The sequence below is a fragment of the Chelonia mydas genome, chromosome 7, assembly GCF_015237465.2.
Source record: "Chelonia mydas isolate rCheMyd1 chromosome 7, rCheMyd1.pri.v2, whole genome shotgun sequence".
Classification (NCBI taxonomy): Eukaryota; Metazoa; Chordata; order Testudines; family Cheloniidae; genus Chelonia; species Chelonia mydas.
The window spans coordinates 99,359,564-99,382,063 of NC_057853.1; the positions used below are offsets into that span (position 1 = coordinate 99,359,564).

Here is a 22,500-nt window from a genome sequence, read left to right on the forward strand (position 1 = left end):
TGGCCCTCTTCATTTGAAAGTCTTTCTATGCTTCTGGTCATTTTGTCACTTGTCTCTGACAGAATAATTTGAGTTTGTAATTTCTCAGTGCATATGCACATGTAGAAATATATTGTTATGGTGAAAGGTGCAAATGGCTTCCACATTAGGGATCAGGAATGCATAAACATGCAGGGTAAAACTTTCCACAGAAAAGACTGAAAGGTGCCTTATAGACACTTTACCCAGACAATCATTATAGAGCTGCTTAAAGTTAAAATACTCTTCTTTGTCTAGGTTCTTAGCCCTTTCTAAACTTCTCTTGCACTGCAAAGCAGCTGCACAAAAGGAGGATTTCCCCCTTTCCATGCCTTTTGGTCTCAGCAAGCAACCTAGGACTAGGGGTTTCACTGGTGGAAAATGAATGGTAAAGGGGGAACAGAGTCTGTGAAGCAATCAGACTTGTGTTAAGACCTGCAGAGAGACAGAGGTTCAAGACACCTGATTCTGGAGACAGGGCAGTTGTTCCTTCTTTGAGGTTTCCACCAGAGGAAGTATCCTGTGAGCTGTTTGTTATCACTCCTGTTTAGGGAGACAGGACTTGTGTACATTTTTGTGAACAAACAAATTACACTAAAATTGTACCTGACTCCACATCACTGATTTCTGCTTCAAACAGAAAACTGATCTACAAGGCCCTGAATTCTCCTAATACTCTACAAAAGGGCAACAATATATATACACACAGAGTCATAGCCTTTAAGCTCAGAAGGGACCATCAGATCATCTCCATGCCCCATTTGTTTTGACAAATGCCCACTTTTATCAAAAAGGTCAGGAATGCCAGGACAGGGCTTCAAAAAGGGACTGCTCTGGCCAAAATGGTCACCTTATCCAACAACTGGAATTAGACCTAAGTATTACAGCTTTCAGGAAACTAAACTATGATGTGCTACAGGTATGGATGTACATGTCATTTTTATTTGGTCTAATTCACTTCTTGTAGGTATTGCAGAAGAAGTCAGTCTTTAGATAGAGTGATGGCTTGGCAAACCAAGCTAGATAGGGTATTCCATGCATGCATGGTGCATCGGAAAAAGGCCTGAATATTAGAAGTTATACTATACCCTCTGGAGTAGAATGGTTTCTTCTAAACCATTTCTTTCTCTTGAGTAAATAGGCATTTTAGACATTTTGACATCTTTTCTACCAAAGCTGGGGCAGATTCAGAGCCAGGATTTAAGACATGTTATATCTGGAACACTGTACTTTTTCTTCTGGCTATGTGTATCACAGATAAAACTGGTGGGACAGGGCAGCTTCCACAGGGCTACTCTTTCCCCTCCAGCTTTGGCAGGGGCAGGGTGTTGGTTGAGCCTTGGTTTCTCCTTCCCTTCAACACATAGTTCATCACTGCTGCACCAACTTGCGCGGGAAGTGGGGGGAGAGAGAGGAGGGGAATAATCTGAGCCACTTTATACTTCCCTCTTGGAGCAAGGAGGGACTGGGGACCTGATGGTAATTCTCTGAATCACATATGGTTCCTGGACAGCTCCTGGGACACCCCAAGTGCTGCCCACTGCTCAGGGATTGTGGCAAACCATTATCTTTGAAGAGTTTGTCTGGTTGTCTGTGGTGAGGCCCTCCATTTTGAAGAGTAATTTCAGTTCCAGTATGTGACAGAGAAAATCCACCCTGGATGCTCTCTCAGGGTTTGTCTGCACAGACATTTAGTGTGTGTTAGCTGGGGTGTGACTCAGCAGGGCCTGCCATGCATTAACTGGCAGTGTGGACCCTGCTACTGCACACTAAACGTTCCACAGACAGTTAGAATACAGGAAGCTAGTGCACTGTAGATTCACACACTGGCTAAGTCTCAGGGCTGGTCTATGCTGGAAACTTATATTGACATACATCTCTCAGGCATGTGAAAAACCCATGTCCATGAGAGATATAGCTATGCCAACCTAACCCCCTGTGTAGGCAGCGCTAGGTTGCCAGAATAATTCTTAACCTAGGTACCATCTGTTGTGGATGTGATTATCTATGCTGACGGGAGAACCCTTCCCAGCAGTGTAGGTGGTGTCTACATTGAAGCGGTGCTGCAATTGTGCCACTGCCGCAGTTGAAGTGTATATATCTCCTCAGGGTAGTCATGTCTTCATTAAGGGCCTTTTGATTGGTTTCAGTGGACTTTCAATCTTAAAACACACACTCACACACACACACACAAATTTTGACTAAATGTATCGTGATGGGGCAAGGCCAGATGGCTATAGTAAAGTAGTGAGGAACAGGTATTTTAGCCCCAGGCTAAACAAATTCCTGGTACCATGGTAATCCAAATGGCAGTTGCTCCAGGTTAATCAAGACACCTGGGCCAATTAAGATCCTTCTAGAAAGCAGTGGAGATAGCTAGGTTGATTGGGACACCTGAAGCGAATCAAGAGCTGGCTGGAACTAGTTAAAAGCCCCCCAGTTAGTCAGTCAGGTGTGTGTGTCAGGAGCTGTAGGAGGAAGCTGTGCTGTTGGAGGAACTAAGCAGTACAAATCCATATCAGGCGCAAGGAAGGAGGCCCTGAAGTAATGGTGAAGGAGATATTGAGTGGGGACTGCTGTGGGGGATTGTACATGTCCTATTTCCAAAAAGTCAGCTACCATAGCTGCTACTATTAGGATCCCCGGGCTGGAGCCCGGAGTAGAGGGCGGGCCTGGGCTCCCTCCTTCCTTCCCCAATTAACCACTGAGACTGGGAGACAACGGAGACTGTGTGAGGGAGGGCTGCTTCTCCTCACCTCCCTTGCTGGCTTATGATGAAAGTGGCTCAGTAAGCTGTGACCCTTGCTTCCAGAGAGAGAAGGGCTATGTGGAAGGTCACAGTGAGCCTCTGAGGCTAGCAAAATCCGCCAGGAAATGCGGGACCCATGGCAACAAGGACAGAGCTTTGTCACAGTATGTGGTATGGAAAAATATAACAATACCCTGGTAACTATACTCTGTCAAAAAATTGGCAAGATTTTATGGCTGATAACTGTCCATTGATATACCAGTAGCATCTTTCATTGAAAAATAAACCCCTACCTTACAGGGCTGATCTACACTACCACTTATGTCAATGTAACTTATGTCACTCTGGGGTATGAAAAAGACACCTCCCCCTGAGTGATGCAAGTTACATTGATTTAAGTGCTGTCCACACTGGCACTATAACGCTCTCCCACCGACATAGCTTCTTGCCTCTTGTGGAGGTGGTTTTATTAAGCACTCTCCCGTCAGCATAGCATGTCTTCACCAGATGTGCTACAGCAGGGCGCCTCACCAATGGAGAGTCATAGTGTAGACTGGCCCTTAGATGTTTACCTGACTTCACTTTTCCAGTAAAATACATTCTGAAGCAAAACTTAGTGGGGAAATATACAATATAGAAAAATAGTATAAGCACAGTACAATAACATAAAAGCAGCTGAAAAGAGTTTTAATTTTTTTTGGAAGGGATGTCTTTTTAAACCATTGCTTGGCTGAGAGCTTGTATGGCAAGCTTCAAAATGGAATAAATGTTCATGGACAGGCTATATGAAAATAAGATTTTAAAATGGACATAGTTATAGACCCCTTAACAAAAACAACAAGAACACTGATGCTACAATAAATCACAGAGGCACATCCACATTTTCTATTGGTCGAGGTGCATGCATGGGAGATCTGCCAATTTAGTAAAGAGTCATTCTCCCTCGCTCAACTCACTGGATCCAAATGAGGTAGTAAAGAAGAGGAAAAGAGAGGATGACAGATAAGCAGCAATCCAGTCTATTCACATCCTGATAATATTTGTGGGAACAAGCTGATGGCAACATTTTCTGCATTATAGCAGTAACAGTATCTGTAGTAACTCCTACTCTGTATGGTTCTGATACTCTATGAACTACAAGCTTTTAGCTCAAAATCTTTTTTCAGATGAGGTAAGAGTGATCACATATAAATATGTGTAAGGGAATTCTCAAAGGGGGTGATTTGGGCACACAGCAGGAATTTGAGCACTCACTTCAAGACTGCAGGAATTTTTATTGGTGAGAGTGGCCATTGCTGGAATTTTGCAAATTTTGGCTTCTGCTGTGGGGTTCACAAACTCCCTGAGCTCTTTGCCTCTAGCTTCATGTTCAGCTGCCAGGATTTTCTGAATCCAGCTATCACAAAATGGAATCATATGCACCTACTCGTAATTAAATGTCACATTACCTTTCTCTGGGTTTAGGCCCCAAACACTCAGCAAGAAACCATGCTGAGTGTCTGTGGTAACTACTGCTTACTAGAATGAACCTAGATAAGGCTAGAAAATATACCAGCTGTCTGAAATGCAAAGGTGTCCTGCATGGATATGGGAAAACTCTGACTTCATTCAGACTATGATAGCTCAGGATAGGTGCAGTTAAAATGTTACAGCAACAGGAACATATCCTAGATAAGGAGATATTGCATCCTATATATTTCCACCCCAAAATGGCACATTTCATATCAGAATGGAAAACCATGTCAGGAAACCCAGACTGAACCAGGGAACAAAGTGACCCATGATATGATTCTACTGTGTGAACTGAAAATGAGAGCATCTCTTTAAGGGCAGTGTGCTCTCTGTGTAATGGACAGGAGCTAAGAACACTGACCTCTGGTTGCAGGTCCAGAGTAAGGAAACACAACAGCCAAGGATGTCACATGTAGAGTCCTCTACTCAGCATGTCCCTGCCCACAAGCAAGTTGATATCGACAAAGGGTGAGTCATCATTAACCCTATAGCTTCTAAGTTGTTCAAAAGATGGTGCTAGTCCAGAACACAGCAAAACTTAAGAAGAGTGCTAGCTTCAGCTGGGGTAGGAGGAAAAGGCCTTTACCTAATGCACTGAAAGATCAGCTGGTCACCTGGATTTAACAGAAGCTTGCTTACTTCAGCAGGTGGTTGTAACTCCAAGATAAGGTGGACAATGAGTAATTGCCAAACTGAGCAGTCTCCTCTGCTGACCTGTATCAAGCCTGAGAATCCCAAAGACCGTGTGAGGGACACCAGACTCCTAAGAATGTGGTGAACCTGTTTACCCTGTAGATGTGTGTGTATGCGTTAATTATTCCTGGACCAGAAACTGTAAATAAATTGTGCCTAAGGAATCTAGTATACCTGTACTTGTCTTATTTGGCATATCACCAAAGGACATGCCTGCCCATCTGACAAAAGCATACTCCCCATTTCAAGGAAGGACTATTCCCTTTCCATGTTAGACATTCTAAGTCTTATTAATTTCTCTTTCCTGGATGGAGCCTGTGACTCCCTCCTGGGTCATGGGAATGATATTTTAGGATTCACAGAGGATCAGGGCCCAACTAAGGCATAAACAACCTAGGTTCATGATTGGAGACCAAGATACTGGAATCACATGATTACATCAGAATCTCAACTTTCATTTTAAAACTAAAATCATTTCTAGCCCTCATCATTGTGAAGAAAAGCTTGAAAATATAACCAACATAGTGATGTTTGCCTGAAATGGCTAGTTGTTAATCTAGGGGAAATTATCATTATAATTGTGATTTTTACTACTGGAATACTAATTATTCCTCCCTGCGATCAATGCCACCTTGTCCTAGACATTGTACAATATCCTGAGGAGTTTATCATCTAAATAAACCAAGGCATAAAGATATTAAGGGCTCGACTTTCAAAAGAGCTCAGCTCCCATTGAGGCACCTAAAATAAGTGGCCATATTTTCAGAAGAGCAACAAAAACCCTCCTATCCTCACAAATTAATATGGTTCTATAATATATTAACTAATAAGAGCAGAAAATACTACAGCAAAAACAGAACAAATAACCCATTACTTAAAAACCCCTGAAGGTGCATGAACAATCCTGTGAACCACATAAGCTTGTAGTTGTCACCCTAGTTCTCTTTTTCCCTTTTGTTTTCTTTGTAACCCCTTGGATTTTCATCTTTTTTGTACATTTACAAGGTGAAAACCATGTCTTCTGCATGTTCTGTAAAGCACCTACCACATTTGAGTTACTAAACCAACAGTAAATATTAATAAGTGGGGGGTCGGGTTCAGGGATGGAGAAAACAGATTTTGATCTGAGAAAACTGCCTTTTGTCAGAGTGAAAAAATTCTTCATAAAGCCGCCAATTCCCCCCCCCCCCGCCCTTTTGTTCATATCTGGCAAAAACAAGATTTTTTTATTGGTTTTGCCAGCAATCCAGATTTTCTCATACTCCTCTAGCCAAGATATTGGGAGCAGAGTACAGCCTATTCCAGATGACATCAGAAAGGAAGCGGAACACAGGTGTTTCATGTTATTGCCTAGATTTTTCTCCTGCACCAGATCTTTGAAAGGGATGGGAAATATGCCAGAAAGATTGTTATGCTGTTAGTGCCTTGGCAAGTCATACCACAAAGTTACAAGAGACAAGCTGTGGCTGGCCAAAGGGTATCCAATCTCAGTAGGACTCTGTAAAGCTGATGTATTTTTAGATATACGTGGGGAAAGAATGGATTCCAGTTGTGGGTTATTCTGACTTCATTTCCTCTGTTTGCACATTTTCTAATAATACAAACACTGGTTCAGTTAGACTTATAGGGGGGAGTTTTGAATGTTTTTTTGGAACCTACAGATTAGTGTGTGTTACACAGGGAATTACAGGTGCAAAGTAATTACTAGCAAAGTCAGTCCTTTAGCTCAAGCTAGACTCTTCTTTGTAACGGACGCAAGCTCAGTTGCTGGGGATGACCAAGGTAATATAGTCTTACTTTCATTAGAGGTGCTGCATTTGTCTTTCAGTGTGGCCAAACCCAAAGTAGGGCCTATTATAGAAAGGGGGGGAAATGTGGACCAAGTGAAATAGTCTAAATAGGGAAAGTTGCTTGATTCATAAACAGCTACATTTCTTACTTCTCTCTACATAGGCTAGGCGTTCCCATTCACTAATGAGCTAAATTTTACAAGCTAGTCCTTTAACCTTCTGGACTCTGGGGATTTATAAAGATTTTCCTTCTACGAAAGGAAGAATGATTTTCTCTCTTCTGAGAGTGCAAGCACTTTTATTCTCTTGTCCTCTTAAAACAGTATATTGGGTCCCCTAGTTTTACTGGTCTAAGGAAAACCATTCTTACTACTGACTTATAAATCCCTAATTTCTCTTAGAACTTTGGAAAATGAAAATGTCTATAGGTGTGTTTCTATTAAAGCTACAGGATCGTAAATATTGTAGGTTCCTATTCCTAGGTGGTTTAAATTCCCATCCTCAGAAGTGTAAGTTTTAAGAAAGTCAATCAGCGGCATAATAAGTAAAAGAGAAAAGACATCTAACATGAATGTAATTCACCATATGTTTAGAAAGCCCACATTCTCAGAAACATGGAACGAAACAGTTATATGGTATTGGAAGGTCATGATACAGATTAAAAACAAAACTTTTAAGTTCAATTGTTGTGGCTCATTTCTAATCTGTGGGCTCGCATCTCTGTGTATTTTAGAAAATACACTTCTGGGCATGTGCAGTTGCAAATTTTTCAAGATACCTTTTGAGTATCTAAGATTAAATTTGAGCCTTTAGTCTCTTTCAAGTGCTTAAATAACAAGCTTTTCTAGGCTGTAGTTGACTCAGTCTCAAGAAGTAACTGAAGCAGCATTTTAAAACATATCTTCAAAATTCTCTTTCTGGGTGCAGTTTGTGTTTGCCTCTTTTCACATCAGAGGTGCTCTGAATAGCTTATTTAGCTGTCATTCCTTGGCCTTGACTTATGCCCTGCTATTTAATAAGCCAGTCCTTGCATAACTGCTCTTGTCCACAAAGAGATAGCTCTCCTTTCCCCAAAAAATTATCAAAATGTTTGAAATAATTTAGAAAGTATTTTCCCCAAAAACATGAAAACATTCTGAGTGCTCTTGATACATTTCCAAGCATGCTTTCTTATTCAGTTTTCAGTAAGTTATGTTTTTGTCTGTGTGCCTGATCTAGTTATTCCATGAACTATTATTGTCAGATATCTCTTAGATGCCTTGATACCATATCTATTCAGTGTTTGCCCATAAAATGCAACCTGAAGCTCACGCCCAATCATACCGTCTTTTCCCTTTGACTTAGAATGAGAAGAGCATCCTGCTATGCTCTGGGTCTGTGTTTCAAGTGCTCAACTGCAGCCATGAAAAGTGGTCATGAAAATGTACAAGCCCACACACAAAATATACTCACCTATCTTTTACTGTGATGATGAAGATCATGAAAAACTAATATTTTACTTAGCTGTCAAAAAATAATGTTCTTCCTGGGTGTGAGAGTGAGTGAGGAATTTGGCTCTTCTGTCCCTCATTGATTTCAAGGATCAGTCCCTAAGAAAGATTTCATCTCTTTATTGAAACTTAGAAACTTCTATTGCTTCCGGCCTCAGGATCACAGAAGGCCCATCATGGAGGCACTGTACTACCAAACCAGTTAGTAAAACTGTTCTTTGGGCAGTTAATTAAGACATTAATCCCTTCACTCCCAGACTAAGTACATTTCAATCTGTTTAATTCTCATAGGAAGTAAAAATAAAAAATAAAATCAGGGAAGAGCCATATCGTAGCACAATTGTATGTGAAATTCATCCCTCTGCAGGTGGTAACCATGAAGCCTTTGTTCACTGGGGTGAATTGCCTTTTCTGTAGATATCTCTAATGATGAGTTTACTGGAGAAGCTTGGATTTTTACAGAAAATAAACTTTCCACTAATGATTTTAAAGTATTTAGTCAGATTAAATACCTAGTCTTCTCAGTTTCCCAAATAACTATATAACAAGTGGGATTACTGAAGTACTGAGACAAAGGCTCTTCTCGCAGTGTGGCCATCCCGGGCCAAACCCAGAAGTTATTGGAAATCTTGTGAGAATGCCTGCTCATTTCCAGCCCATGAGGTTTGGAAATGTATTCAAACTTTTGGATGTTTAACTAAACCTTCAAACCTTTGGGGGTTCTCTCATTCCGAACTGTGATAACTGCAGGTTTTAGTGTATGCCTTTCTCCTGCTGCTTAAAGTCCATTTAATCTCATGATTGGGCATATTTAAAAGATGCTTTTTTAATGCATTGTTCTCTCACTGTATATTGTTGGACTACAGGGTTTATCTTCCTAAAGAAAAAGTAAAGATTTAGATAGACTTCAATTCTAAACTGGAATTAGAGAATTAAATAGTGTTATTGAGAGCCTTGTCTTAGGTGATAACCCCAAGATTTTAAGGAAATGTAGTTTGACTTTTTTAAAGGAAACCAAACATGGACCTGGGGAATAAACATCCCTCTGACCCATATAAAAGTCAAGCCACAGTGCCAACATATGGAAATTATTTTCCTCTTGAACGTGTCTTGCAAAAGAGATGGCTGGAAATATTGTGCTGTTTGTTAGTATCCCTCTGCTTTAGAGCACTCCCCCTTCTCAATAAAATAAAATGGTGGCACTTTACTGCACTACCACATCATTATCCTTACCCCCATTACCCAGGGAAATCCACCTTTGCAAAAATGTCACTGTAGCCATAGACTGTGAAATTCATATTCAGTCAGAGAGCTCACACTAGGACTTATGTACCACTTACCTGCCATTTAAACTTCATGCTAAACAGTAAGGCTTGATCCTGCCAATCATTGAGTACTCTGGCCCCAATCCGGCCAAGCTCCTTATACACAAGAATAGTCCTGTTAAATTGTTGGCTGGAACATGGCCAGAGTGCTCAGCACCTTGCAGGACTGAGTCCTTAAGTGGCACTTAAGTGGAGCAAGGAGGGCCTTGTATAGCTCCTCTGCACAAAAAATTTCATTTAAGGCCATGATCCTGCAACTGACACTGCATGGGCACAAACTCCACTCATTTGCAGGACCTGGGCGTAAAAGGATAACAGTACAATACGGTGCAATACAGATTTGGCAGTAAGGCAAAAAAAGCAAAGACAGGATTTGATAAGCTTTGTAAGAGAGAGTAATATTCACATATCCTTGCCCCCAAAGAAAATTGCACTATAGCAGAAACTCTCACTTCTAGAAACCTTTGTGTCTGTCCTTCATTTGGTGTTGTGGGGAACCCAAGGCGGTCTTTGGGGCACATGAAACGTGCAGTGATAGAACATCCTGATTTAGCAGAGGGACCTAGAAATTTAAACAAGAATTTCAGGACTGGTTTTTTTTAGCTCTTTTCCTTGTGAAGATAACCTTGAAAATATGCACTGATGCAAACTTATTGCTAGGGTTCAAGACATGTCACTGACTCTTCCTAAAGAGCACAAGCTATTTGCTGTCCCCTGTTCAACTGCCTGGGTCTGGCCTTCAGATTCCTTAAAAATCAAGCCCCAAAGTCCCTGTGTTTTCAGCTGTGTGTGTGAAAGAGAGACAGAGAGCACACATGCGTGCAAGAGAGAGAGAGTGTGTATCAAGGGGAGTTGAGTATTTCCCCTAAGCCTGGATTTAATGATACTAGGACCACTGCCAGCTCCCAGTTGGCTTCATGCAGCTGAGCTGGCTCCTCTGCGGAGCAGCCAGTGACACCTCTGAGCACAAGGAGGGGGAAGCTCAATAGCGTGACAAAGCCTTATGGACAATGCATGGGACAGAGAACAAGGGAAACCTGCATTTTCATCATGACTCTGGTACTGATGCACCCTGTGATCTTTGTCAAATCACTTAATCTTTCTACCTTAGTTTCCTCAGCTGTAAAGTGGGGGTAGTAATACCTACTCCTGTTTATTTTGATATTTGTCTCTTGAATACCTTTTTTAAATGTTGGCAGCTATGCACAGACTCCAACACAAGCAGCTGAAGTCCATTTCTGCAGCAGTAGCTGGAATAGGACTCCTCACTATGCAGACACACAATTTTCATAGTGTAAAACATGTCAGTTAAGGATGGCATGTTCCCTGCAAAATCTTCTTGCTATGACCTGTGCATAATGGTGTTACCATGCTGATCCATACTTGGTAGAGATTTTGGTCGGGGGGGTGGGTGAAGGGAGTATGGTGGAAAACTGTTTTGCACACCCATCCAAAATACTAATGCTAGCTCTGGAGTGGGAGAAATACATAAATAATACTTTAAAAGGAATCTGTTCCTGTGACCTTTAACAAGGGTCTCTTCAGATATAGTGTATGTCTCATGGTTACTCAAGCAAACTGAATTATTCTTTGCTTTCAGTCGTTATGGGTTTGTTTGGGTTTTTTTTAAGTGGTAAGCACTGTCATAGCTCTATAAAATAGATGGTAATTGTCACTGTTCCAACAGTTCCCACAAATGTCTTTGTGCTGCTTTCTTTTTTCAGCCACTCTCTGTCCCCCCTTGAGTACAACATACATGCCGTAAATTAAATACTTAGACCGGCCCCCTTTCCACTGGCTCTGCCCCCTTTGAAGTTGAACAAATGAAGGGTTACTACTCAGGCACTGGGAAAAATAAGAGAAAAAAAGGTTGATTAACCACAGGCATGCATAATTTATATGTAGTTTGAGCATCCTGTGAAAATGGGCCAAAGATATTTTTATAAATCGAGCTCTATGAATTCTAAAGGATCTTTAACATTTATTATTGCTTGAGAAACTCTACCAAAGTGATGTAACTATTTATATATTCTGACTCAGTTTCCTTTCACCTAGCCAATTTGATTCTGAAGCTATTTCTTCTGCCAACACCTTTTAGTCTTTCTTCTCTTTAGACAGGTAGTATACTGTGCTCATCTTTAATGCTGTACTGTGTTTTGTTTGTTACAATAAAAAAACAGAGTTCTTGTTTTGGTTGGGAATGCTCAGTCTCTAATATGAAATAGTACCCACTGCAAGAAAACTAGGAAGCGATGCCTTGCAAATTTTAATCTTATTACAGGTAGCATGTAGACTATACCATGAAAAACCCTGCATGTGCCTTTAAGAAACAAAAATTAATGCAAAGCTTATTACAATCCTGGTGGTTGCTAACGCTTTCTCTCTTCCACTGTCCAAGTGTCTGAATTTCAGCTTCAGATGAGTGTGGCCTGCTGGGATTTGAGCTGCCAGTTTAATTAGTGTTCAGTAATTTCAATAATGAGTGACAATTCATTGGGGCTTTTAGGTTGGTCTTCTGTTCAGAAGCAAATCAATAATCCACAGTTTTTCCCCTTCTTTAAAGACAAGAAAGTGGCATGTGAGTTACATCAGATGAGAGAAAATAAATGAGGAAAAGCACAAGTCCCTCAGTAACTTGAGAGGCAATTGGCTTTAATGGTGTGGGCAGCCTCCCTGGTTTGTTGATGTTATTGGATGAACAGAAAGGTCATTAGTATCTGGAAAGGGGCTCCAAAGATTCTCACAGTAAACAATTTGCCCTGGCTGTAACCATAGTGATTTGGGTAAATGAACACAGGTATACGGATTACTACTGTATTCCCTAGGCTGCCTATATTATTGCCTCAGAAGATATAAAAACAATTGAGGCTAATTGTATGAGAGTGAGTTTATTACAAACATAAATGGAAGGGGAAAAGAAACCAGATATATTGTTCAGAGCTTTTTTTATCTCTTAATTTTATATATATGTGTGTGTGTACATATATATGGTGTATAATAGACACATGCTCATACACTCACACACAAGAGCAATGGAGCTGTACCTACACACACATATATATGCATATCTTGCATTCACTTTCCATATGAATTCATAGATGTGCTAAGTTGAGTCTTCTTTGTCTAGGAGGAAGAAGCTGTCCTTTGTAGATACGGTTTTGCTTGAATCTATACCTCAATGCTATTTGAAGCTAGAGTTTTCAGTAGATGGTCATCATACTCAAAAGTGAAATAATTACTTTTTTTCCCCTGGAAACTGAACAGACTAGAGTAGCTTGAAAGCTAAGCAAATGCATTTATCCCAGCTAAGACACTGGTATGATCTAGTTTACCACAGTCAGTAGCTCAGTAGTCACCTACATTACTGTTGGTATCCTGCCAGTATACAGTAGCTGCATTTTTTTTTTAAAGTTGCATTTCTCTCTTTTGTTACAGCGACAAAGAACCAGTCTTCATGAGGTGGTGTGATTTGCAGTATACAAACCCATTAAAAAAACACAAATGAAATCCCCAGCTGGGAAGGTCAAGTCTAATGAGGTGGGCTGTGGTGAGGAGTGGTAACTCACAGCATCCCCCATGTAGGCCAGAGGTGATTCCAAGTGAACAGCTGCTTATAATTATTATAATCTGACACTTTTCATCCACCTCAGGTGCTATTTTTTTCTCACAAGAGAACAGATTAATTGTATATCAACTGATATACATAAAAAAGGATTTGATAGAAGGCTTAATAAAGTAACATTAAATAGGCAATCCCACTGAAATTCTAATGTGTATATTCTTAATTACATTCCCTTGTACTGTACAGTAATTCAGGTGCTTTCTGATTCCTTTTTCCTCCACTGAATATAAAGTTTAAGATTATTGTTGCTATGAAACTGAAGGCAAATATGAAGGGAAAACCTGCAAACCTGACCCACATAGGCCCCTCTCATGGAACAGAAAAAAAAAAATCAGTTAATACCACAGCTCTCATTCTGCACTGTGTCTACACAGGCCGTCAATATTCTAATGTTAAAGAATATGGTCTCCCATTAGAATTTCAATAGAACGCTGCTCCCAGGTGACAAGGCAATATCCACATTAAAATGAAGATATTATTAAAAAAAAAAAAGGTACCATGTGCAGCAGTCTATTGACATCACTCTGGAGGGAAACTGTTGATTTAGAGGAGGATAGGTATCTGGATATGTGCTTAAACTGAACATTTAACAGTACAAGTTCAGCTGTTAATAGTATACATGGACTAAATCGTTCAAACCAATTTTATAGTACGTCCTTTTTATTAACAAAATAAAATACAAACCAATACTGCACATGGAAAGAAATATTCTAACTAAGACTGCTTTCCAAATATTGCAAGAATATTGTGAAATTGCATGGTTCATTTGGCAGTGATATTTTTCCGAAACCATGTTTAGCTTTATGTGCAATGTGTAATCATATATATTTAGTGCCAACTGCTGAAAACTGAGTGGAGCCTCATGATTCCCATGGCATTTCCTGTTGAAATGAATGAGTCACTCATGGGGCTTACTAAAGATTTCACTCTGGGCTTATTGAGACCCTGCTATCTTTCAGTGGTTGGCACTGTGTGTTTAGTATATGTGTATTGGTAATGGTGAACCTCAAAAGGTTTGGAGGTTCGATTTGGTTTGGATAAGCCTCCATTAGATCAGACATTTAGCCAAACTGTGTTGGTATAAAACATAACTAAACATTTTATGGAGTGTTTCACACAATTGTGACATACAGTTCTTTTATAGTATTTCCAGTTCAGTGGGAATTTGACCTACATAAGAACTCCAAGAACAGGCTCTATTTCAATAACTTTTTCCATGCAACAGGGAATATTTTATAGCTATTGCTCTTAGAACAAGCACTATTTATTTGTTATTGTAAAGGTCACTATTCTGATCTCACTATATCAGTACAAATCCAGAATAATTCCATTAACCCCAATGAAATGATTCTGGGTTTGCAATGGTGTAATGAGATGTGGAGCTAGCTTTACATCTCTTAGGAACGTTTCAACAGAATAAGAATTTCCTCAAACCTTTGACCACAACTCACAATTAGAGATTGGCCTGAATCACAGTTTTGAGATGCACATTCTGAACCAGACCCTAACTTCCTGAAAGTATGGAGGAGAAGATTTTGAATCTGGTGTTCAGGTTCCCCTCTACTTAAATTATTTTTAATCATTACTATTATTTATTTCTATTGTAATCATCAGTGTGTTAGGGGCTTTAGGATCATAAAGGAAGGCAATGCCCATACTCCAAAGGCCTTCTCATCTAAAACACACATAGAGAGATAGGTACAATATATAAGTAAGGTTATCAAGGTAATAATGGGTCACATCTTGGTAACTCAATGTTTTACTAGCTAAACTGACTATCCTCAAGTATGCACAAGCTTGTCATGATCAGCTGGCTAGTTCCCTGCAGCAGCACAGGTGAAGTGGGGCTTCTGGAGGGTTTTGATGCTCACAGGGTTTGCAGTCCATCTCAGAAATTGTATTCAGATTGGACCTATTCTTAGATTCTAAAGAGTACAGTTAATAATTTGAAGGTATTTGTTTTGTTCATTTTTCCATATCTCTTCAGTTCCTGGATTGAGATTGGACTGGAAGCTGATGTTTTGTGAAGTGTTATGATGGACAACTAGGATAACAGTTCAGTTGCGTTATATACCAAAATACCACAGGGAAAGATTATTCTTGCTGTACTGCTGACTTTGATGGAACTTGCAAGAATGTTTGTAGACTTCCTGGCTATGAAAAAGATAAGGATACACCTCCAATCATTTGCATGCTTATACAAACGAAACAGAACCTCCAGTTTATTGAGGTTTGTTCACAGAAGCTCCGAAGGAAGTTTATTCAGTATGGAAATAGAGAATTGGGCTCACTGGGTCATTGTTTCTCTCATGCTCTATGTAAGGGAGTGGAAACTCTGTTACCTTCAACATGCGTGTGCACTAGGAGTGAGGTAGGAAGCATTTTCCACCGTGAAAGAGGCAGGCAGTTTCACCCCTTATGCCCAAGTAACTGCCAGATTCCAAAGGAGACAAGAGGCATCCATGTGGAGGCCCGTCTTCCCTGTTGACCTTGCTTTTGGACATTATTGGTCTAACAAAGATCCCCTAGACATGGTTGCTCCTGAGCAGGGAGAAGGGGGATGCATTGGGGTACACAGTGTAAGTTACTGCAGAGTGAGTGTAGAGTGGTATAAAATGCTACCATTCCTCTATATTTTATATCCAGTCTGCACTCATATGGCACATATATAAATGATTATATGAGGTACAAGGTAGAGGAGAATCAGGCTCTCTGTCTTCTATATCTCATGTCATTTCCCCCTTCAGGTTTAGGAAGGAGAATCTGCAAAGAACTACTGGCCTCCACCCTTCCCAGCTGCCATAATGGAAAACCACAGCGCCACCGTGAATCCGCAAAGAAGCTGGGACCAGGCCTAAGGGGCAGCACTCCTCAGTTATGCATGGTTCCATCTACCAGAATCTACCAGGGCATGCTTGCTTATGCACACAGAAGCAGAGGGGAGCATTTTACTTGTGTGAGCACAATGCCATAAACCAAATCATGATCCTACTCAAGCTAATTTTTCTGCCCCAAAAGTTGATTTTTACCTATGTATATTTTACACAATTACCACTTGAAAATAGAAGGCATTCATTTAATCAGACTTTACTACATTTTTCAAAACAAAATGGTGTAAAAGTTATTTGTGTGTACTGCATCAGCCTTCCTGTACAGCAAAGATGCTCATATTTGCAGTGATACAGTCTGTCTTCTAAATGGGTAGTGGGCCAGTGTATTGGTTTTCTATGCAATGCTACAAAAGTACTTCAGGCTGCCGTTTCAGTAAAGAAAGAACTAAGAAAAACTGAGAAAAGTGAAGTACAGAATTGAGACAATAGTTTTATTGCTTTCTAATGAAATTCTCAAGGCAGGAATTGTTTCATCATATGTGTGTGTCTATACAATTCCTTGCATAATGGGGCCCTGATCCTGTTTGGGATTTCTAAACACTACCTTAATATGAATGTATATTAATAATGATAATAAATAGCTCCTTCTCTTGCTTTAACTAATGGTTAATAGGCAACAGTGGATTTTTAAAAAAACACATTTTACCTACCTGTCAATAGTGCAGAACTATTTAAGGATGCATAGCCATGTCTCAGCCAATCAGACTATGTTAGGAGATCCAAGGATACAAAGGGTATTATGAATGGTATACAGAAACATTTTAGAGCTGAGCAAAATGGCAAAACACTTTCTGTGAATATACATTTGATTTCTTTTCAATGAGTTTGTTTCTTCAAAGTGTACGTTGTGCCCATTTAGTGTTTTCTTTCTGCAAATGTTCTAGACAATTCATTTTATTGAGATGAATATCAGGTTCAAATGGTTTGCTCAGATTGTATATTCAGCTGCAAAATTTGCTGTTTGCATTGTGTTGTGTAGTTACATAACTCATCCAAATTACAGAACACCAAAAATAACACATGGCTTACATAACTAACCAACACTGCGTGAATTTTTCAATGACCTGGTCACAGATAATCTGCAAAAGGAGAATTATTAACTGAAAAATAATGAATTAATAACGAATATCTTCAAGAAAATCCTGAGTTGTTCTAAGATAGTTCACAAAGAGAATAAAATGCAAAATTCATTGAGTACATTATTTGCTACAGACTGTTTGACCAGCACTAGAATGTGCTTACTGTATCCTTTATGTTCACGATTAGCCCACCCTAAAGCCCCAATACTAAATAGTCCCAGTTTTTACATGTGTATCCAAGTGGGTCACAGTTCAGAATATAGCTGTGAATTTCACAACTGCCTGCCTTTCCATAATGGATTGAACTTAGTTCCAAAGAACCCTGAAATCTACGCAGAAGTAAAAATCCAGATCCAAATGTTATGGCTTTGGCCCACCTCTCTTTATGAACACCCACACAGTATGTAAATATCCATTTCAGCAAGTAATTCAGCAGCTATTCAGCCTTAATAGGCTCATTCATCAAAGTCTATTAGGCTTTTCCCCGGAAATTTTCCATCATTGCTACCACTGGTGGCAGCAATACTGCATGTCCTAATGCAGATAAGGTGCTGGGGGCAGCTGGTGTTTCAACCACCATGATGCCTAAGCCTGCTCAAAGAAGCCTTAGATGAAATAGTGGTTAAATGTTGCCAGATACTTGTGTCCCGTCTATCCTTGGGCACCCATTGCTACCACTGGTGGAAGTGAACTAATGGTACCAATGGTGGGAAAAATTCAGGATAAAAGTCTAGAGTAGACCAGCTAACACTCCCATGAAATGCAGAGACTTACCCCTTCACTTATCTCCTGAATCCAGTTTGCTTTGCTCCCTTATGCTGAATGCGTCAACTATATGGGACATAGAAACTGCTGCAATCATCAATGAGCAAACCTATCTGGGTTCAAGACTGAGCTTGATAAGTTTATGGAGGGGATGGTATGATGAGACTGTCTACAATGTCATGTAGCCGATCTGTGACTGCTAGCTGCAAATATCTTCAATGGCTGGTGGTGGGACACTAGATGTGCCTGAGTTACTACAAAGAATTCTTTCCCAGGTGCCTGGCTGTTCAGGATCTTACCCACATGTTCAGGCTCTCATTCATTCCCATATTTGGGGTCAGAAAGGAATTTTCCCTCAGGTCAGATTGGCAGAGACCCTGGAGGGTTTTAACCTTCCTCTGAAGTGTAGGGTACGGGTCACTTGCCAGTTTAAACTAGTGTAAATGGTGAATTGTCCATAACTTGAAGTCTTTAAATCATGATTTGAGGACTTCGGTAACTCAGCCAGAGGTGATAGGTCTTTTACAGGAGTGGGTGGGTGAGGTTCTGTGGCCTGCAATGAACAGGAGGTGAGACTAGATGATCATGATGGTCCCTTCTGGCCTCAAGGTCTATGAGTCTATGAGCTGTTTGCTAAGATTTTTCTGTCAGCATACAGTTAACATAACCATGAGAGAACAGCAATTAGATGAGAAGAGGCCCTGATTCAGCAAAGCATGTAAGAATGTGTTTAAAGTTAAGCAAATTCTTAAATGCTTTGCTGAATCAGAGTCTAAGGGAGGTCACATTTAGCTATTAAATATTTTCAGGCAGTAGGGATAACAATGGGGATAAGAGTGGGAAACTGAAGCCGAGGTGAAGGTTGGGTGTAAAGGGAAAAGATCATTATTGTTTTTAATTACTGGGGATCAGAGGAGGAATCTCAAACAGGGAGAAAAAGAACTAATGGCAAACAACAGCTAAAGTTAAATCATGGCTCCAAATGTGATGGGAATCTGAAGCTGGGAGAGAAAAGTAAAAGAAAAGTTGACTGTCTTTATTTTAAACATCTCCTCACAAGAAGTATGGGAATTTTGCCAATGTAAGGACAAGGGCAAACATGAAACAATACTTTTGAAATCCATCACTTTAAAATATCAAATAAGCCCAGTCCCTCTTTGGCACAACTTCTGAGACTGAGCATCTCAAAACATGGGTAAAATGGATGAGAATATATTTTAAAGTGACAAACAGCAAGTTACTTTAATTAAATGTGGGGACTCCTTTTTCTTAAATAGAAAAAAGAAAGAAAATGTGTCTTCCAAAGTCCTCACAGCTGAGCTATGTGCAGAAGATATGTAGGTTGTGTTTATTCTTGGGAGCAGAATTCCACTATGTATTTCTTTGATTATGCCCATACAAGATGATGGGGTTTGGATATTAGTAACCATTGCTGTCCTCTAAATTGGACTGTTATAATAAATTAAAATGGAAGTTAGGGTTAGTGCTGTATCAGGCCATTTTAATCACATAACATGGCCATTAGAGTCTCCATCCACAAATTGGCCACAACACAGGTCAAATTATCAAATTACATTATTGGAGTAATATTAAAATCATGTGAGCAGGTTTTAAATCCCAGTAGTTCATGAACTTTTTTTAATATCTGCCAAGTCGAACAATGGGACCCTTTTCAATCCCCTAGTGAACACCTATTAAAACCACAATTTACAACTCTACATATCATCTAACGTGTTAACCAGGTGTTCCAGTGTTATTGTTTGAAATTCTACCTAGGTTTAAATCAAATGAAGAAAAGCCAAAAGTCCAATTAAAATCCCACATTGCCTCTTTATCGTGTGTAGGTGAAAGACATTTGTTATAGATTTAATGGCAGAAATCTCATAAAATTTTAGGCCATCCTCTTTTCTTCCCAGTTTCTTATTTCTTGCTTAGATTCTCACAGCTTACTGGCATTTCCTGTTCTTAACTGTAGAAAAAAAGTAGAATAAATCTAGGAATTTCTGGCTTAATTTTAGTAGCATCCTGGACACTCTAGCTGAATTTGACAATTGAGTGTTGTCATGGGATATTAAAATCCTGCCCTGGGCCCATTTAAGCTATTATTTCATAGGCTGTCCCTTAATCAGTTCCATCCCTCTGCTATGTGCTCTTTGCCAATGTGTCTATTTTATTTAATAGTTCAGTGACAACAAATTTATGTTGCTAAGCTCCAAAAAGTAAACCTTACCAAAATACCTCCCCAAACTGCCTTTACAGACATCCACCAAGGTAATATGGAATTCAGTTGTCTTCACTTGACCATAATTACTTCCAGACCCAAACTGCCTATCTTTGTCTTTGGCTATTTTTCTCATTCCACCCCATCCCCAAAATAGTGGTGTTGCTTTACATTTATGGTTTTCTACTTACATTTCACTGTCACTTGCCCCTCTTACGTTTGATTTTAGCAGACCTTGACATTTAACTATAGTGCCCTAGCTCTCCCTCCAAATATATATTTTCTCCTCCATTTAACAAAAGACTTTGGTTTTCAATGCGCAATACAACAAATTAATTTTCTTTCCTTGAGACAATTCTTTCTTTTCTTAAGAATTAAACCAGAGACAGTGACAAAAATTAACAGTTGTCTTGTTAATTTGAAATACATTGAATACATGATAAATTAGAACAAATATTTCTACAGAATTAGTTGCTGGCGAGAAAAAAAAAAGGTCAGTTACAGCACATCTGTTCTCTTTTAGGCTTTACTTAAGAAAATAATTCTTGCCAGACTTTTACCCACCCATAATAATTACACAATTTTTACAGATGTAGTTTGTAACAGCTTCACTTTGGTCCAAAACCTTTAATACAATTTGCAATGAATTTACTTCTTGGCTGGCACTTCATTATGTTTTTGCAATAAAGGGACTGAAGTAAAGTCATTTGTTTCCAGCTCTGCACCTTTTACTAACATTTTCATAAAAAAAAACCCTGCTAGGCTAGAAATGATTGTTGCCATCATCACTACCGTTACTATTGCAACTACTAGAAGTTTTGCATGAGAACTTTTAGTTTGGCACTCACCCTGGGCCCATTTTCTTTATTCTTAATTACTTGTTCTTTGGGAGCACCAGGCTGGAGGAAAGGGTACTCATGCACATCCAGCTGCAAATGATGAAAGGTGTGATTTCCACCAATATTTAAAAAGAATAATACTAATTATTGGAGATAGGCCCTAAGATCCTACATGATTTGGATCCAGATAGCTCCATATGTCAGGGGTTCTTAGGCTTGAGGTTTGGTTTGGCCAATTAGGATGCAAATTTATATCCAACATGCAGGCATGTTCCGATCCAGGCTTTCAGTATAGGTCAATCTCTAATTATTATAGTCTGACAGCCAGTGCCACTGTAGTTAGATGCTGACTTGCATTTAGAATGATATACAACACTTTTATCAATCAGATGTAAACATTTTCTCTTACTGGAACTTGCCATGAAATACTTTGGCCACAATACAAATTTCTTCTGATTTCTTTTAATAAAGAAGAATATTGCTGTTTTCTACTCGAAGGAGCTAGAAGGTGTTTGGGTTTCTTTTTTAGTCAGATTTTGCTACCCTTATTCATACTGAACAGTATCTTCCTTTGTGAGAAGTCCCAGTGAAGTCAGTGGGCCAGATCCTTGGCCCCTGCTAAGATCCCTTTGTGCTACCAGATGTGAAAGCAGGACCATAAAGCATTTAAGGCAGTTGAGGACTCCTCTTGTGTGTGAAAAGCTTAAGATGTCATTAAGTCAGAGTAGCTAGCTATATATTACTCACTCTCCCTCCCCTCCTCTCCCAGCCAGCCTGGGCCAGAGACTACTCGAACTAGTGCTGGGTACCAGTTCAACTCCGGAACAACTACTCATCAAACATGAAGTCAGTGCAACTGAGGATTCCACCCAGAGGAGTAAGGTAACGCTCAACACGAGTAAGAGGGGGTGCAGAATCAGGCCCAATGGGAGTACTTACGATGTACAGTAATACCCAGCATGAGAGAGAACGGCAAGTCAAATTCTTCCTAATGGGATTACCTGGGGAGTAAGGTAATATTCAGCATGAGGAAGGGCAGCAGAATTTGTGATAGGGATTTTAAATGTTTTTTGGCCTTCAATGCTAATAATTGCGCATGTAAACTTAGAACCATTATGGATCTATGACACTATGACTTTGTTGTTATTACAATTCATGACATAAACTGTAGCCACTCTCAACTGCTGTATGCAACAAGGCCAATTAAGAGTAACTGCATTTAGCAGGCCCAGTGACATGAAAATGGGTTCAAAAGAGCAATGCCCTACATTGCATATCAATGGCAGTTGGCACACTCATTTTTAACATTACCAGTTAAACATGCATTAGAGATTTAAAAAACAGCATTTGAGTAATGAGAATGGTTTGACTTAAACTTATAAAAGCGAGTAAAAGGTGACTTGCAAATGCATTTAAAAAAATAGTATATTTTAGGGTTTACCTGCTTTTCTTTTAGAGCTCCCAAAAAGTCCAGACCAGCTACAGACCTCAGAGGAACGGTATATT

General features: G+C 39.7%; 1 long non-coding RNA gene across 1 annotated transcript in view; it reads left to right on the plus strand.

Moving 5' to 3' along the window:
- LOC122466669 overlaps nt 1-22,500 on the plus strand; it is a 130,647-nt gene that overhangs the window by 96,451 nt on the left and 11,696 nt on the right. Inside the window, exons 2-4 of the long non-coding RNA XR_006292375.1 lie at nt 15,947-16,155; nt 21,764-21,876; nt 22,451-22,500. The exon at nt 22,451-22,500 is cut by the window's right edge and continues 52 nt beyond it. This is a non-coding gene — a long non-coding RNA (uncharacterized LOC122466669). The remainder of the gene's footprint in view (nt 1-15,946; nt 16,156-21,763; nt 21,877-22,450) is intronic.